This window comes from Oxyura jamaicensis, chromosome Z (genome assembly GCF_011077185.1).
Source record: "Oxyura jamaicensis isolate SHBP4307 breed ruddy duck chromosome Z, BPBGC_Ojam_1.0, whole genome shotgun sequence".
Lineage (NCBI taxonomy): Eukaryota > Metazoa > Chordata > Aves > Anseriformes > Anatidae > Oxyura > Oxyura jamaicensis.
Window position 1 is genome coordinate 21440371 of NC_048926.1, and position 15202 is coordinate 21455572.

General features: G+C 40.6%; 2 long non-coding RNA genes across 2 annotated transcripts in view; both read right to left on the reverse strand.

Moving 5' to 3' along the window:
• Positions 1-272: 272 nt before the first annotated feature.
• LOC118156758 overlaps positions 273-15202 on the reverse strand; it is a 19738-nt gene continuing 4808 nt past the window's right edge. Inside the window, exon 3 of the long non-coding RNA XR_004746421.1 lies at positions 273-309. This is a non-coding gene — a long non-coding RNA (uncharacterized LOC118156758). The remainder of the gene's footprint in view (positions 310-15202) is intronic.
• Positions 9817-10665, reverse strand: LOC118156757. Its single transcript, XR_004746420.1, has 2 exons — positions 10541-10665; positions 9817-9928 (listed from the first exon to the last, which is right to left on the reverse strand). It is a non-coding gene; the product is annotated as an uncharacterized LOC118156757 (long non-coding RNA).

Here is a 15202-nt window from a genome sequence, read left to right on the forward strand (position 1 = left end):
GTAAAGTTCCTAGAGGGAATGTTGGAGCATGGAAACCTTGACTTTGTACTGGGTCTGGCTGGGATGTTAACTTTCCCTGCAGCAGCCCATACAGTGCTGTGCTCTGCACTTGTAGCTAGAACAGCACTGGTATCACACCGGTGTTGTGTCTGCTGCTGAGCAGTGCTGGCACAGCATCAGGACTCTCTCTGACCCTCCTAGAGGGTGGGCAAAAAGTGAGAAAGAAACATCAGCAGGGCAGCTGACCTAAACCACCCAAAGGGATCATAGAATCATAGAATCATAGAATATCCTGAGTTGGAAGGGACCCTTAAGGATCATCAAGTCCAACTCTTGACACCACACAGGTCTACCCAAAAGTTCAGACCATGTGACTAAGTGCACAGTCCAATCTCTTCTTAAATTCAGACAGGCTCGGTGCAGTGACAACTTCCCTGGGGAGCCTGTTCCAGTGTGCAACCACCCTCTCTGTGAAGAACCCCCTCCTGATGTCAAGCCTAAATTTCCCCTGCCTCAGCTTAACCCCATTCCCGCGGGTCCTGTCACTGGTGTTAATGGAGAAAAGGTCTCCTGCCTCTCAACACCCCCTTACGAGGAAGTTGTAGACTGTGATGAGGTCTCCTCTCAGCCTCCTCTTCTCCAGGCTGAACAGGCCCAGTGACCTCAGCCGTTCTTCGTATGTCTTCCCCTCCAGGCCTATCACCATCTTCGTAGCCCTCCTCTGGACACTCTCCAACAGTTTCATGTCCTTTTTATACTGTGGTGCCCAGAACTGCACACAGTACTCGAGGTGAGGCCGCACCAGCGCAGAGTAGAGCGGGACAATCACCTCCCTTGACCTACTAGCGATGCCGTGCTTGATGCACCCCAGGTATGGATATTCCATACCACGTGATGACACACTCAGCAATAAAAGGTGGAAAAAGGAAGAAGAGGGGAGGGGTGGGCTCTCGTTGTGAAAACGTCTGTCCTCCTCCCAAACACCGGCTACGTGCGTTGAGGCCCTGCTTCAAGGACGTGGTCAAGCATCGCTCATTTGTGGGAAGTAGAGAGTAATTTCTTTCCTCTGCACTTCCACATAGCCTTTACCTGTTTTGTTTAGTTATTCCCTTTCCCCCTCCCTTTTCCCCTTTCCCTTTTTTTTCCCTTTAGTTGAATTGTTTAATTAATAATAATATTTCCTTAATTATATATATATATATATATATTTTTTTTTTCCCCCTCTTTAATTAAATCATCCTTATCTCAACCCGTGAGTTGTTCTTTCCTTTACTTCTTCCCCTCCTCATCTGAGGAGGGGGAGTGAGAGAGCGGTTGTGGTGTTCAACTACCTAGCATGGTAAAACCACCACACACTTCTGCAAGACAGGAGTTAAGTAATGTGTGTGTTTCTGAATGTCTCAATCTTATTACCGTAAAGCTGTGGTTTAGAAATATTTTTGTCCATGGCTGTTACTGTGTTGTGATACAGTGTGTGTTTGACCCCTGCTAAAGTTGATTAGAATTACTTGCAGTTCTCACACAGGAGGAAGAAAATAAGCTTCCTTTCTCAATTTCTTATTCATTTAACACTTTAACCTGTGCAAAATAAGCATACAGAATTAAATCCTCATTGGGAAAAAAAAAAAAAAAAAAAAAAAAAAAAAAAAAAAAAGTGTCTTCCCATAGCATTGTTTTCTAGCTGCTGGAGACAGATACATTGGCTACCTGTACCTGGAATTCAGCAACATTTCATTCAGTGCAACCAGCTTCTTTTTACTGTGTGCCCTGAAGGTCACTGCAAATATCTTAAAAATAAAGCTTAAAGTTACTATCCAAGGTAAAATATTTATAGTGCAAAATACCTTGGCTAAAGGCAAATAATTTAGAAGAAGATATTTTATCCCAATTCAAACATTAGTTTGTGAATTTGCATGGAAAGCTTCAGATTTTTGTCTTTAACATCAATCTCCTGCTATCTGCCCTTTTAATATGTGCTTGTATTCTGAAAAATATTCTGTTAATAGAAACTTATACTATGACAAAACTAAAAATGCTGTATTCTTTAACTGTCACTTGGTGATCTTTATTATTTAATCTTGCTGGAATACCATGTTTTTACAGATCATGTCTGCAGAACCAAATTAATTAAAAGATTACCCTAAACTCAGAATACCTGGAAGCACCACTGGAGAAATTTCATTTTTCTTAGCATTTCATTTCAAGCAAAATTGGCTTGGTTGTACCACTATGCAGCTGTGATTTGTGAAGTAAATGGCAAGTCTAAATGTGCTGAAAATCTGACATGTTCCCTGAGCAACAAAGGGACTGAAGGCAAATGTTACAGTATTACTGACAACACCAGTAATGCTTGTTTAAGCATTTGCTTCATAAACAATAAAAAGCAGCATTAAAAAGAAGAAGAAGAAGAAATATCAAGCAGGCCTCTGCTTTTTCTTCCCCCTATGATTAGCTTTCTTCAGTTGTTTCTCTTTATTCTCCTTTTAATTAAAAGCTCATTTGCAATAGCTGCTTATAAAGCTCAGTATTCTCTTCTGTAGAATTTCCTACCAGAAGCGTTTGCCCTTGAATGTTTTCTCCATGATATGAGGGAAAAAATTTATTACTCATCTTTCAATATCACCTTCAGCTTTCAGTAACTGAATGATGAACAAACTACAAGAAAGCTTCTACCCAAAAACCTTGAAGTATATCCTGTACCAATGTAGAGGTGGCACATTATTGGTGTGGGTGTTGAGTTGTTTCGTTCACCAGTTTTGTGTGTGTGTGTGTTTTGTTTTTTTTTTCCTGGTTCACTTGTGAACTCTGACTAAGACCTGTAAGAACTGAAATCCCACAGCCAACAGTTGACCTGAGTCCAGAAAACCGTGTATCCAGAGCATTTGTGTCCTTGTCTAATCCCAGGAATTCCTTTACAGATTAAATATACATCTGGTTCCTCATATCCCTCACAACTTCTTTATATTTTCCATTTGATAGCACTGCTTCCACAAAAAAATAAATAAATTAAATAAAATTAAAAGAATAAAAATCTTTTCATTTGAAGCCATTTTCCTTCTCCTGTCTTTTCATAGAATCATTAAGGTTGGAAAAGACCTTCAGGATCATCTGGTCCAACCATCCCCCCTACAACCAATGTCACCACTAAACCATGTCCCTAAGCACCATGTCCAACCTTGTCTTAAATACCCCCAGGGACAGTGACTCCACCACCTCTCTGGGCAACTCGTTCAATGCCTGACTACTCCTTCTGAGAAGAAATGTCTCTTAATTTCCAACCTAAACCTCCCCTGGTGCAACTTGAGGCCATTCCTTCTAGTCCTATCACTAGTTACCTGTGAGAAGAGGCTGACCCCAGCTCCCCACCTTTCAGGTAGCTGTAGAGAGCAATAAGGTCTCCCCTGAGCCTCCTCTTCTCCAGACTAAACAACCCCAGTGCCCTCAGCCAGTCCTCACAGGACTTGTGTTCCAAGCCCTTCACCAGGTTCATAGCCCTTCTCTGGACACGTTCCAGGGCCTTGATGTCCTTCTTGTATTGAGAGGCCCAAAACTGAACAAAGTATTCAAGGTATCTCTGTTTTGATATGGAGGTACTCTCCATGTCCACATAAAATTGTTGTCTGTAACCAGTCCCACAGATTTGAATTCCTGCCCTTTGAATTCCAACAACAAAAGCACCAAATACTGTTCAGTCAATTCTTCTTGCAACTCCTTCCCTTCTAAATTAGGTTTCCTTTCATTCTGTCTCTCTTTTGTCTATTGTCTTGCCTGCAATACCTTATGGCTGCTAAATAAAGAAAAACTAACTCTAACTCAGATTTAGTACATAAAAACAAGCTTCCCATTTCCCTCATGTTCTAGTGACTTTTTTTGGAGAAGCCAGGTGATATCCACAGGTTACATTTTGTGATTCTGGAGTAGCTCAACTAATACTGGTGAATTTAGTGGTGTGTTATAAAATTACAGTAAGGTGAGACCCTGATCTGTGGGATGCTTGATCCTCCTCCCAGAGGATCAAGCATCCTCTGTTGGATTTTTTCATGTTTCCTTTCCTATCAATTCTGTCAATAGTTTGTGTTGTGGTTTAACCCAGCCAGCAGCTAAACACCACACAGCCATTCGCTCACCCTCCCTCCTCCCTCTCTGGGTTGGGGGAGAGAAATGAGAAAAAGTGAAGCCTGTGGGTTGAGGTAGAAGCAGTTCATTAGGACAGAAAATAAAACAATAATAATAATAATAATATGTACAAAACAAGTGATGCACAATGCAATTGCTCACCACCCACTGACCGATGCCCAGCCTAACCCCAAGCAGCCGGCCCCCCCACCCCGGCTAGCCACCCCTATATATTGTTCAGCATGACGCCAGATGGTATGGAATATCCCTTTGGCCAGTTTGGGTCAGCTGTCCTGGGTCTGTCCCCTCCCAGCTCTTGCTGCACCCCCAGCCTGCCCACTGGCAGGACAGAATGAGGAGCTGAAAAGTCCTTGGCTTGGTGTAAGCTCTGCAACAATTAAAACATCAGCGTGTTATCAATATTAGTCTCATCCTAAACCCAAAACATAGCACCCTACCAGCTACTGGGAGGAAAATTAACTCTATCCTAGCTCAAACCAGGACAGTTTGTCTTCAATATCTTTATAGATTTTATCCAACCATTGTCATGCCGTAGAACATGGGGGGAAAGTCTCTTAAGGAACATAAGCCTGATAAATTCCGAGGAGTTTTCCAAAAATAGCTGACAACAGAATTTTGACCATTATTTGAAATGACACAAGACAGACTTAGTCATTACAAAGTAGCTGCAGTGGTTAAACCTCGGGCTGTCAACACTTCTTAAAGAAAGTATGACTACTTTTTCCCATGTGAGTTTTTCAATTTCATAATCACAAAAAGCAGTGGCAGCCAAGCATCCATTGGTGGCAACTGAGTACCTGCCTTTTTGTACCCTCGGGAATAATTAGAGTAAACTGGAACTGTAAACGTCAAGGGTGTTGAGAGATATAGAGAATTCCAGTTGGCAATCCTAAGGAAAAAAAACATCTGCTTGTTACCGTGAAATAGATTTTTAATGCCCTGAAGGTTTTGTAACCACAATGCCCAGCTGAAGTGCCTGAAATACAAAAGAAGCAAAAGCTTTCAGAATCACAGAATCACAGAGTAGCTGAGGTTGGAAGGGACCTCTGGAGTTCATCTTGGCCATCCCCCTGCTCAGGCAGGGACACCTAGGGCAGGTTGTCAATGTTCATGTGGCTTTTGAAGATTTCCAAGCAAGGAGACTCCACAATCTCTCTGGGCAACCAGAACGTTTATGTTTTAAAGTACAACTGAATAATGTGAAGGATGAGGATAAATAAACAACCCTCAAGATATGCTGAAACTCAAGGCTGCATTAAGAAGCAACAGTTTAGCTTGGGGTTCTCTTCCTACTGGTTGAAGGTCCTGTAGACACCCACAGTAAGGACCATAGCTCACTTCAGTCAACGTTCATTGCTGCAAGCACTGGTCATAGTCATGCAGAAGGTGATTTTATATTCTTTATATTCTTCTTGTCTTTGAAGACACTTCTCATATCTTCTAGCCACTGAGAGGAAGTTTGAGAGAAAGTTTTTGAAGGATGGTGTTTTAAAAGAGAAGAGGAAGAAGAAAGCAAAGCAATGGCTTCTCCCATTCTGCAATGTCCTTTCACAGCATCTTTCTTTTATTTTGCTACTGATGGAGAATTAATTACAGAATCATAGAATCACAGAATGGCCAAGGTTGGAAGGGACCTCTGAAGATCATCTAGTCCAATCTCCCTTCCGAGCAGGATCACCTAGAGCACATTGTGCAGGATGATATTCAGGCAGGTTTTGAATATCTCCAGAGAAGGAGACTCCACAGCCTCTCTGGGCAACCTGTGCCAGTGCTCTGTCACTCTCACAGTAAACAAATATTTTCTCATTTTCAGCCAGAACCTCCTGTGCTTCAGTTTGTGCCCGTTGCCTCTTGTCCTCTTGCTGGGCACAAATGAAAAGTGTCCAGCCCCATCCTCTTGACCCTTTCCCTTCAGACATTTATACACATTGTTGAGGTCTCCCCTCAGTCTTCTCTTTTTCAGGCTAAGCAGGCCCAGCTCTCCCAGCCTGTCCTCGTACAACAGGTGCTCCAGTCCCCTCACCATATTAGTAGCCCTCCTCTGGACTCACTCCAGTAGCTCCATGTCCCTCTTGTGCTGGGGAGCCCAGAACTGGACACAGCACTCCAGGTGTGGCCTCACCACGGCTGAGTAGAGGGGGAGGATCACCTCCCTTAACCTACTGGCAACACTCTTCTGAATGCAGCCCAGGATACCGTTGGCCTTCTTGGCCACAAGGCCACACTCCTGGCTCATGGTCAACCTGCTGTCTACCAGGACTCCCAGAGCTGGGGGCTGACCAACCTGTACTGGTGCTTGGGGTTAATCCTCCCTAGGTGCATTAATACTAAAGGTAATGACAGTGGTGTGGGAAGCACAAACTTGATTAAATTAATTACTACCACAAAAATATTAAACCCAATAAAATGAGACATCCCACAAGTAGACAACACTCCAGTTAGAGAGTTACCAAACTCTCGTGTGCAAGCAGGATTAGCAGGTAGTAAAAGAAGGAAACAGTTCCAACGCTTCCAAAGGCAGAACTGAAGAACAAAATCACAAAAATGAGGAGAAAATGCTAGAAAGGCTAGCTGTGCTGTATCTCTGAGTGTGCTCTGCAAGACCCTGCAGGCCCATCTCAGTTATTTGACTCAGTATTCAGTAGTGTCCAGAGACACCAAAAGGCTATTCTGTTTTTGGTAAAGAGATAGTGCCTTCACCTCCAAAGATATGGCTGATATGATGTTTGAGACGAAATACAGGCAACTCAGCAAGCATAATTCTGACTCTACAGTGTGTGATAGTTTACTAAAAGCAATAGCAAGAGCATGTTTTATCAGCTTGTCCACCCTACAGACACAATGCTTGTGTGCACTGCTTGACGGTCAACTGCAGTTCTCTTCCTTCCAAAAGGAGCCTTGGACTCCTTTATTTCTTTGCTTCTCAGGTTAGCCCTAGAGGTTTATACTGTTTGAAAGCAAACATTAATACATTTCAGTACATTTCTGACTTTGGGAGTCCTAGTAATGTAAAACCACTTTTTCTACATTGCTTTCTGCAGATAGAGTCAGTCATTAACACTAGTGACAATAAGGCAAAGACAGCAGCTAATCTATTTCACTTCTTTTAAAAGACTTTTAAAGATTTTAAAGATGGAAATCCTGTAGCTTCCTATGCACTGTAACCATGCTTGCATTTGCTCACATATAGAACATTTCTCTACAACCTAACCTAAATCTTCTTTGCTACTGTATACATGCAGGAGTTGCTGCCTGCTCTTCAGAGAACACACAAAACAGCACACCCTCTTGCTGCTTTTAACAGCATTTTGAATGACAGAATCTCACCTTTCAGTCTTTCTTCATAGGCAGGGTTTTCTCAACTTTTGATGATTCCTTTTGTTCTATTATGGGCTCTCTAAACTTCTAACATTTCTTTATGTGTGCCATGCAAAAGCAGAGTCTACAGTCCAGCTGTAGAATTTATAGTGCTCAAAAACATGGTAGGATTTCTTTATTTACATCACATAGCCCAGCTTTTATACATCCCACCATAAGCCACACTTTTTTACAGCATCATGACACAGTTAACTTATGTTCATTGTGACCTGCAGATCCTCATCTGCGGTACTGCTGCCTGTCTGATTGCCGCCAGCTAATTGGGGTAGAGACTTCCACTTATCTTCATTGAATGGCAGCCTATTTATTTCAGCCCATTAATCTCTATTCATTGAGACCCCTTTTTATTCTGCCGTTGCCATCTAAAATATTTGCTGTCTCTCCCAGCTTAGACATATGAAAATTCTGCAGGCATCCTCTCCTGTTTTTCAAACAAGTAATTACTCAAGAGTAAACAACACAAGACTGAGCCCTGTACAAACCCACTTCATAAGTGTGTTCAGGCTGGTGGTGAACCTTTAATTGCTGTTTCCTAAGGATGTCTGTTCTCAAGACCTGTCTCTGTTTCAACAGTTTCTCCTGGACAACGTTTCTATAGCTTGCTTATGAGTAATCCATTAGCAAAACGAAGATAGTGCAGTTTGGCTACGTCCCTGGGGGTAGTGAGTTGAGGGAGGACTTTCAGGATCTTTCTGTTTTCTTGGATTTATCTTCTCCATTAATATCATCACTCAGAAAGCTTCTTTGTCATAACCCTCCTCTCTTTGTGAAGAAGATCAGACAATATGGTATGGCCAAAATTCTTAGTATGACCCGCAGATTCTCTCTGCTGCATGTGCTTACAGGCACCAGGGCACTTGTATTGCTAAGAACTTCACCATTCTGCATGGAGAAACTTTTGCACGTCACCACTTCAGCAAAATTGCTGCCCACACTCCGATCCTTTATGATGTTAATAGTTTGACTGACAACATTATTTTACTTCATGAAGGTTGGGGCTGAACCAGCTGTGCAAATTCTTTTCTTATGGCCTGGGGCTAAAAATGGGAAGGAAGGAACACGAGGAGGAAGGACAAGGTAATAAAATGTTTAGGCATATAAATATGACAGCAAAACATGTGGGCAATGTTTTGTGTCATTTACAGAGAGAGCTCAACTCCCTATGCACATAAGAACATGAAAATGGCTGGATCTGCATGTGAATTGCAGAGGTGTAATGAGTGCCATAACTCTCACTTATCACCATGTGTTTATTTCTTTCCTTATCTAAAAAGAATAGGCTGCAGTTGGCCTTTATCCTTCTGAAGAGGAGAGAAACAACTCCACCACAATGCTCGTGGTCTTGTGTTTTAACTGTAATGGCAGACAAACCAAAGCAGGTCTGGAGATGCTAGCTCTGCCTACTTCATTAAATAGAGTTCTGAGCCTGGCAGCCCAAATGCCAACATTTCAATTGTTTTAGACCACATTATATTTATGCTGTACCTTGTCATGGTCCATGGGCACGACTTGCAGGGCTGTGAGCTTTGCAGGCATGCCTGGTGTCTTCTTTAATCTGAGCACAGCACCAGAACCACCTTGGTTATCAGCATACCAACAAGAATAAGGCAGTATTGCCTCCTCACCACTGTCATTTCCCTCTAAAAATGTACACTTGAAAGAGGTCATTTAAATGTGATCCTACTCGCTTAAATGAGCATTCTGTCTCTTTTTGTTTTCATACTACAGTGCTTTCAACTTTTCTTCCCATCATTAAGCTATTTGAGTGAAATACTGAACTGATTAATGTGGCATTTTCCACTAAACTGTTTCAGGAAATGCTGCACCTTACCAGTGGGATGCTTTTGAATAATGTAATCTCCTTAGTATAATTAAAACTAAGTTCTGAAGTTAGTACCTTTTCTCCCTGGAGACACTCATCAAAATGTCAAGTGTTCCTTCTAGTGGAACTGCAAACCCATACTACAAACAAATATATTTATCCACTGTTCCTTGCAAGCAGGAGACCTTTGCCTCTATTCTTTGTCACTTCATTTTTTAACATGAGTAAATAGTGCATGAAATAATAAACAGTCTCTATGCACAGAATGACAAAGTATTTAAAAAAGCTTAAAGAATAGAAACAAAGTAACATGGATAACAATGATAAGCCATTGGTTTGTTTTACTAGTGATTCCTTCCAAGTATGATTCTTAAAACAAAGTTTAAACGCTTATTTACAAATGGAGCAAATTATAAGAAACAAAACATTTGCCTCCCCTAGACTTCTTATGTGGCTTTTTTTTTTTTTTTTTTTTTTTCTTTTTAATTGCCTTACAGAAAAACAGGGCTGGGGTGCCACCATCTGGAGAGCTGGAGCAATATTTGTGCAAGCTTTAATTTTCTGAGAGTTGCAGCAACTCCGCAGATGTTTCTGTTTGAGAAACCTGACAACTTAAAAAAAATAAAATAAAATTTGATTGCTGTTACATTTGCCCCTCAAATCCTGACTGTGTACATTATATGCATACCAGGTCGATGTAATAATTTAATGAAGAGCTTGCTCTCCTCTCTTGCATCACATGCTGAAACGCTCAGAATGCCAGGACTGGCCTGTTGCTGTAATGCCCAGCTTTGAGCCGTATGATTATAACAACTTGCCCTGCAATCACAAGGTACAGGCTACAATGTAAGCTTATAGCCACGTTGCTTTGCACAGACTGACAAATTCTATGGAAACTATTGGAAATTTTTTGTACTTTTCTTACTTGCTTTTCTTGATTTAAATTAAAACCCAGCTATGAGTTACAATATGTGCTTAGGAAACTGAATAAATTCCAGCTAAAAACCACACTGCATATGTTGGATTGGCTTCTCTCCAGTATTTTATTATTATTTATAATTGCTCTTATTTAAAGCCAATGTACTCTGCATACTGTTAGCTAAAGATAAAGACAGGACAGTGAAATATCTCTTGTTAATTAGCTTCCTCCTCCTAAACTGTCATATATAAGTCACTAAAGTTATTATAGGAAACAGTGCATACTTGTGCAATAAGCACCAGAAGATCAAAGCTTCATATTCTTTTATCTTGCTTGGGTCATCTGGGACATAGACATCTCGTCGGAACTAGTCGGGTAAGATCCCTCTGTAATTGGGCACTTTTGGGGTCCTTCCCCTCTGCAGCACAACACAGTTTCCTAAAACAGGTGCAACAAACCACCTCCTGGAAATGCCTGTCTGTCCTCATTAATAACAGAGAGAGTCTGGACAACTCGTTCCTGGTGACCTCAACTTACAGGCTGCCACCTACAGGGAGGCTGTGCCTCACCCTGTAACTAATATCAAAAAGGGACTCGCTTAAGCCTAGTGAAAGTAATGTCTGGCCTACGCACTGCTTACCAGACACTGAATGAGAGATATCTGATACAGCTTGGGTGGAAAACTGTTCTCCAACCAAATCTGTAAACATGTTGCCTTTATCTCCAGTGGTGGTATTTCCATATGTGTGTGTTAGCCACAACTACTCAGTACTTCCTACACCTAATCCTCCTGTTTACCACTTAACTTGCAACACTACTATGTTGTAAGATTGCCAGATACTGGGGGAAGGAATGTTTGACAACACTTGATTAGCTTAAAGCATAACACGACTTCATTAGGGTCTTGTAAGGATACTTCATGTTCAACCAGTCCTATTGCCTACTTTACAAACATTTCAAACCTTGCACATCAATGCTATACAATGTTAATTGTTCTTACCAATCCCATAATGGAAACCTATTGCTTTTGTAAGTGATAGATAACCACCATAAAATAATTTATTTCATTTATTGGACATTCTTTCATTTATTGGACTATTGTACCATGGCTGTTAAGAAGCTCTGTTAAGAAAATTTCAAGCTGAGTCTCCTTAAGTCCTTTTAGTTGGTATATGTCCTTTAGACTACAAGCCATAACATCAGTGCAATGCCAGTTATCCTAAGGGAGCCTTGGGAAACTAAGTCACAAACACGCATGAGCTTTCTTTTTTTCCAGGAAAGCCAAGACTGTCAAGAATCCCTTGGCTGATGTTTTTATCTCGCTTTCCCAATATAAACTATTTTTTTTTATTTCTTTCTTTCCTTTTTTTTTTTTTTTTTTTTTAATTGATTAGATGATCTTGAAGGTGTCAATCTCCTTATTGTGGATTGTCCCCACCATGATGCTTGAAAGCCTAGGACAGGTCTGTGGTGGTTACATCTACGTTCAGCAGTACCACAGGACATCACTCAAACTGGGACATGGTCATGAATGGTCACCACATGTAATAGTTGTGAGCAGTTGCAAGAGACCCTGGTCTGCTTTTGGGCTGGACCACCCCTGCACCCTCCCAGAGGGCACATGGGCAGGTTTATCTGCGGCTGTGTCCCCTCAGCCAACCCGCTGAGCCCCTCAGCTGCTTCTGCCCAGCCACACCTGAGCCAGCCTGGGCCTGGGCATCACCACCCCACACCTTTGATCACCCACAGCACATGGGGCTTCTGGGTTGCTGTCTTCCTTGAGGACCCAACTACCCGTCCTGACACATGGACAGCTGACACCAGAACAGCCAAAGTAGGGTAGTCCACTAAGAAACAAATAAATAAATTCAGAAGAAGAGACTAGATCTAGACAGATGAAAGACATAACAAAATAAACTAGTATTAATTATGAATTTTATTGAATGTACAATGTATAAAGTACTCATGGCTGCTGATAAGGCTGTTAAGGCTTTTTTTTTTAATATACATCTATAGACTTTTAAGTTATAACATAGAACAAGGGATAATAAATAAACAGAAGGAGTTACAATGAAAAAGAAGGTTGAAGGTAATAATTATTGCTGCAGCTTCTATGGACAAGATAACTCTGGAGAAGAGAAGACTCCAGGGAGAACTCATTGCAAACTTTCAATACTTAAAGGGGTCTTATAAAAGGAAGGAGAAGGGCTCTTTACTCAGGTAGATAATGTAGGACAAAGGGGAATGGTCTTAAACTATAAGAGGATACATCTAGGTTAGATATTAGGAGGAAGTTCCAATGGAACTTGGACTTGTTGAGTCTGTCTCACCATAGTGGCACCTGCATGTTTCTTGGCCCACCCAAATATATTATTTATTTATTTTCCTTTTTCTGAAGGACTTATGAAGGCCCATATTGCATAAACCAGTGCTTCAACATTGCAGGGGTGAATGTCTTAAAAAAAAATCCCCAAATTAGCATCAAATTTGACTCATTATTTTTCACATATGGTCTGCTAGAGACACAAAGTTTAAATTTATTATTTTAGTAAAGCAAACGTATTCAGCATGTGAAAGTTCTGGTTTATTATAGCACTGTTCATGAGTGTTTGAGCTATTGACATTTTAAAATATTATTTAATTTATTTTAGAAAAAAAAATCTGAATGTGATAAATGAATCTGCAAATAAAATTAATTTTACATGAATGTATTCACATAAAAATGAATTCACTTTAATGAAATGATGCAGTTTAATAAGGACATTTATGATTAGGTCATATAGTGAGAAAAGAAAGCCGAAATAATCAATTTTCCTCTAAAACTGAAAAAAAAAAAAAAAAGTATGTTTCTGAAATACTTAAGTTCCCATTGTATTGATTTTTTGATATATCACTAAAGAAATGCAATCTAAACATCTATCCTACTAAATGTTGAATTTGTCTGTAAAAAACAGCTTTTCCTAAAAGGAATATAGACCAGATTGTTAAAGCCAAAATGAGCACCACTCAGCTCTGACTATAGATTATCACAAGAATCCACATGCTTGTTTGAGTCCTTAAAAGACAGCAATCTTCTTTCAAACATAAAATTGCACTGAGATAGGTCTGACACCTGCTTTGACATTGGTTTCTGCACAAACTGACTCAAACAGCTCTGAAATCTTCCTTTTTCTTTTCTTTTCTTTTTTTTTTTTTTTTTTGTAGGTGTTTTCACTGGTTCGCTATGGATATACACCAGCAAAACCAAAAATAGATCTTAGCCCCATCAAATCTATTTTGATTGCAAGTACTATCCTGCAAAAGGAAACAACTCAAAGTGCCTTTTCAGCCAAATCTTTTGCTCTACTTATGAAAAGACTGTCAGATCTTGAGTTTAATTGGTATCATCTTTCTACAGCCCTACGACTCATTCGTGTAGAATACATTAACTGAGATAAGAAATAAATAAATAAATAAATAAATAAATAAATAAATAAATAAATAAAAGAGAGAGACCAGAAAGGTTTTTAGAACTAGCTCGTAGGATTTTTTTTTTAAGAAACACGGGGAAAACTGCTTAACATGCCAAGCCTAGGGGATTGGTTTAAACCAGAAAGCAATGAATGATTACAGAAACTAGAAAGGGCTATTTTGGGATATTGTCCTTTTAACCATAGATAAGGGTCACAATAACAGAAACAATTTTCAAAAGAAAATAATCTTAGTAGAGTTAAAAAAAAAAAAAAAAAAAAAAAAAAAAAAAAAAAAAAACATACAGGTGAATTCTGATAGAGGGGCCTGGCACATATCAGTGCTCTCGAAGAGGAGCCTACAGGGTGGTGATGCTGCAAACTGGGCACCAGTTGGGTGATGTTCCCTCTCATACAATGCCAGCCCTCCTTCATTACCCTTCTGCAGGGTGCGTATGGAGTGTACCTCAGGCATGAACACACACGTGTTTAGAGAGAATGCCTACCAGCCAGTATCCCTCCTCACAACCCAGCACATGCTGCAGAAGTTTTCTGATGGTGGGGAGAAATCCTGTCAACAGAACAGAGTGATCAGGACCTCATGAATCCATCTTGAAACCATCCTTATGTATGTCAGGACTTCTGTGAAAGAAGACCATGCTTGGGAGTACATGTGCTTCTACTGTTCAGTGGCAAAGTACATGAGTTCTCAGCCTACATGGCACAAGCGTAATTTCTCTGGATAGTTCTGCTCAAGTCCCCATGTGCTTCCCTCTCCCAGCACTCATCCTTTTCCCTAGGCTACTTCCAAAAGCCTCATAAAAGGATCCCTGTCATGTTTGCTCCTCCCTGATAATCTCTGGCATAACACTACACTGGGCTGTGCGATCTCACAAATCCACAAGCAGTTTCTCTTCCTCATACATCACACCACCCGCGTACTTTCCTACTGCAAGTACTGCATCTGGGGTCCTTCTTCTACAGATGGCAGGACTAGAAGTGGGGGAATTGGTAAAGCTAGGGCACCAGGAAGGTCTTGAGGTACAAGAGGTAACAGATGACTCTGATGGGACAAATTTATTAATTCCTTCAGGAACATTACAAAACTGTAGGTTTTGGCCTACACCAAGAGACAAGCAATAAATAAGCCTTAAGGCAATGCACACATTACAAGCCATAGTGCAAAGCAGCAACAACAAGGTAAGGCCAGAAGAGGCCAATGTCATTCCCTTAGGAATCTAGAAAATAAATGTTTTCTAGGTCAATAAACCTCACCAACTTTCCCAGAGGAGTCCAGGAAATAAAATGAAATGTTTTCAGGGCTGAGAGAAGCTGTGCATTGGCTTCTACAATAGAAAATTCAATAACATGGACTTAAGTGAGTAGTGTCAATTTCTCCTTAATAGGTCAAATAAAAAAAAAAAAACAGAGGCTCCTCACCTTTACCCAATGTGAGAAACAAAGTTGTGTTTTTTTCAGTAGAGAATTATTTTTCTT